Source organism: Vidua macroura, chromosome Z (genome assembly GCF_024509145.1).
Source record: "Vidua macroura isolate BioBank_ID:100142 chromosome Z, ASM2450914v1, whole genome shotgun sequence".
In the NCBI taxonomy this organism is placed as follows: Eukaryota; Metazoa; Chordata; class Aves; order Passeriformes; family Viduidae; genus Vidua; species Vidua macroura.
This window is the reverse complement of record NC_071611.1, coordinates 66,428,518-66,432,666: the sequence shown is the minus strand read 5'-3', so window position 1 is coordinate 66,432,666 and position 4,149 is coordinate 66,428,518.

Genomic DNA, 4,149 nt, shown 5'->3' with positions numbered 1-4,149 from the left:
AACCTATTCTAACCAAATATGACCTTAAGGAGGCGCTGGGAGATGGCGCCGAGGGCCTGGAGGCGCTGGCAGGGGAAGGGGAATTTAGTAAACCAGAAGATCAGATCCTCCTTCCCGACAATCTGCTAACTGACATCCGAGATGCTGGGAAGGAGGCCCTACTAAAAATACGTGATGGAACCACCCCTCTCCAGAACTTCACATCCATCCTCCAGGGCCCTGATGAGACTTTTATTAAGTATATTGACAGGTTAAAGGAGGCTATAGACCGGCAGATTGAGAACGTCGAGGCTCGAGAAGAACTGCTGCGTAAGATGGCCTTGACCAACGCCAACCCGGAGACAAAGAAGATCCTGCGAGCTCTCCCCCAGGATCCGGAGCCGACCATCGCCAAGATGGTCGAGGCGTGCACAAAAGCGGCATCGATGGAGCAGACTGTGGCGTTTGCGGTGAGCAGAGGTGTGGGGGAGGCAATGGTGGACCTCATGAACACGCGCTGCTTTGGCTGTGGCCAGCTGGGCCATATACAAGCCAATTGCCCACACTGGCCACCAGAGAGGCCCTACCCTCATTATAACCCCTCCCCGAGACCACCTTACAGGAATCCTCGTTATCATCGGCCGGGAAACGGGAGGCGGAGCGCGCTGAGGGGCCGCGCTACGACAACAAATGGCCCATCCCAACGCCCTGCGCTGCCATCGCTCCCGGAGAACCACTGCCCCAACGGCACGTTTCTCCGGACATCCGCAGCCAGGAGGACGGGCTCCGGCTCCTCAGACGGACTCAACAACTGAACAGTGCCCGCCGCCAAGTCCTCCGGATTTCCATCCACATTATGTTTCCGGATGAGGACTTGGTCCGTGTCCCGGTAGGATTCCTGCCGCCACCATACTGCGACCACCCCGTCACAGTGCTGTTCATCGGGGACTCCATCAGCACGCCGGACGACCTCACCATCATCCCGGAGGTCGTCTACTTCGAGCCAGGGGCAGAGCTCAACGTCTCCGTGGTGTGCCATCATCCTCCGTTCTCTCTGCCGAGAGGGTCTCCTTTAGCTCTGTGCTACATCTTACATATGCACTTCAAGGACACTGGTTGCAACATTCTATCGGACTTTCCTACCGATCATATGCACTTCAATGACACTGGCTGCAACATTCTATCAGACTTTCCTACGGATCAAGACCCTTCTGCTTTCTTCATTCAGAACGTTAGCAGACAAAGACCAATTATTAAAACTACCTTTGTCTTTCAGGGGAAAAACATTTCGTTGGACCTGATGGCAGGAACCGGTGCAGACGTTACCATCGTCCCTCAGGCAGAGTGGCCGCGCGACTGGGAGTTAGTGTCCCCTTGTGGCACAATCTCCGGCGTCGGAGGAGCCGTCAATTCCCGACGCAGTAAGCACCTCGTGTGTGTAGAGGGGCCGGAGGGCCAGGTTGCCACAATTCGGCCTTTCGTAGTTGCATCTAACATCAAATTATTAGGCAGGGACGTATTGTCCCAATGGGGTGCCCGTCTCGACATCCCTAGCCCTGCGTGGGATTTTTAGTCTGGGCCACTGCGGAGCGCACCTCCCCACCGCTTAATTGGAAAACTGATACACCGGTGTGGGTGGACCAGTGGCCCTTGCCAATCGAAAAACTTACTGCGCTCAACGAACTAGTAGAGGAGCAGGTGCGCCTGGGGCATTTAATACCTTCCACCAGCCCCTGGAACACACCTGTCTTTGTTATTAAAAAGTCCGGCAAAGACAGGTGGCGCCTGCTCCAAGACCTACGCAGGGTTAATGATGTTATTGAGGATATGGGGCCCTTGCAACCAGGCCTTCCCTCTCCCTCTATGCTGCCCCGGGATTGGCAGCTCGCAATCCTTGATATCAAGGATTGTTTCTTCAACATCCCGTTATACCCCGGAGATGCTCCCAGGTTCGCGTTTTCGGTTCCTTCTCTCAACCAAGGTGAGCCGTACAAACGGTATCAATGGACCACTCTGCCACAGGGAATGAAGAATTCTCCGGTGCTCTGCCAAACCTTTGTGGCACAGGTCCTTTCCCCAGTTCGTCGCCTTTTCCCAGAGGCCATCATCCTTCACTATATGGATGATATTTTGATTTGTGCTGCTAGCTTAACATATCTACAAGCAGCCTTGGACAGGACCATTAAAGCCATTAAAGATGCGGGGTTTCAAATCGCAGAAGACAAAATCCAGCTGTCGTCCCCCTGGAAATACCTGGGCTTCCTAATTACGGGAAGGACCATCGTGCCCCAGTCTCTTGTCATCAAGGACGACCCACGGACCCTGCGGGATTTGCAGCAGCTTTGCGGTACCATCACCTGGATTCGACCTCTCCTGGGGCTCACCACAGAGGAGCTGTCGCCACTTTTCCACCTGTTGAAAGGCGACGGCGACCTGGCATCCCCACGACATCTCACACCGGATGCCCGTGAGGCCTTGGAGAGAGTCGCAGCTGCTATCAAGTCCCGCCAGGCACATCGGGTCGTGCGGTCCCTCCCAATCCAGTGTGCCATCCTGGGTAAGTCCCCCAACTTACACGCCCTGCTATTCCAGTGGGACGACAGCCAGAGAGACCCACTCCTTATCATCGAGTGTCTGTTCCTCCCCCACCAACCCGCCAAGACAGTAACAACATTTCCTGAACTTATGTCTAAACTAATCATTAAGGCCCGCCAGCGCCTCCGGACCCTCACAGGGTGTGACCCAGCATGCATCTATTTACCATTAAATTTGGACCAATTGGATTTCCTTTTACAAACAAATGAAAATTTGCAGATTTCAGTAGATAGCTATCCTGGTCAAATTCGGATACACTATCCCAAGCACAAATTATTTAAAGACACTTTATACCTGGCTCCAAAAATTTTTAAAAGCAAAATACCACTAAAAAATGCTCTCACAGTGTTCACCAATGGGTCGGGAAGATCCCACAAATCAGTGATCACTTGGAAGGACCCGGACAGTCAGAAGTGGGAATCTGACGTCCAAATAGTTCAGGGATCCCCCCAAATCGCTGAACTTGCAGCGGTTGTGAGAGCCTTCAGAAAATTCCAACAACCTTTCAATTTGGTAACTGATTCGGCATATGTAGCTGGGATAGCAGAGCGGGCCGAACATGCCCTGCTCAAAGAAATTCAAAACAAAACGCTCTACAGCTTGCTCTCAGAACTAATTTGGCTGATCTCCCACCGAGAGCAACCTTATCATATTCTGCATGTTAGGTCACACACCGACCTGCCAGGTGACATCACTGAGGGTAACCGGAGAGCAGATACCCTGGCGATGCTGGCCACCTCCACTTCTGTAAACCAGACAGTTCTAAGACCCACCTTGCCAGATGTCCATATGCAGGCTAAGATGAGCCACGCCTTTTACCATCAGAATGCTCCAGCTCTATGCCGCCAATTTAAGATCTCTAAGGAGCAGGCGCGAGCCATCTTAGCCACCTGCCCCAACTGCCAGTCCCACGCATTACCATCAGTAGCGACGGGGGTTAACCCCCAGGGACTGGGAGCATTGGACATCTGGCAGACAGACATTACTCATTTTCCTTCCTTTGGGCGGCTCAAATATCTCCACGTGTCGGTGGACACATTCTCGGGGGCAGTGTTCGCCTCCACGCATACGGGGGAAAAAACCAAAGACATTATAAAACACCTATATATGGCTTTCTCCACTCTGGGTGTCCCAAAAACTATAAAGACTGATAACGGACCAGGGTTTGTGTCCAAACAGTTCATGGAATTTGTGCAACTATGGGGCATTGACCATGTTACTGGAATTCCACACAACCCTACAGGGCAGTCAATCGTGGAACGGAAACACCAAGAGATTAAGAAATTATTAGAACAACAAAACGATTCGGCCATCACCACGAGCCCTGTAGAGAGGTTGTGCAAGGCCCTGTATGTTCTCAATTTCATGAACTGTTCAGACCGCGAGCCAAACCCCCCGATCCTGCGCCATTTCCATAATAACACCAGGGCGCAGTTGAAGGAGAGGCCTCCTGTGCTCATAAAAGACCCTGAGTCTAAAGTTATCAAAGGTCCATACCCTCTAATAACGTGGGGGAGAGGGTATGGATGTGTTTCAACAGAACAGGGCCCCAGGTGGATCCCCGGGAAATTCATC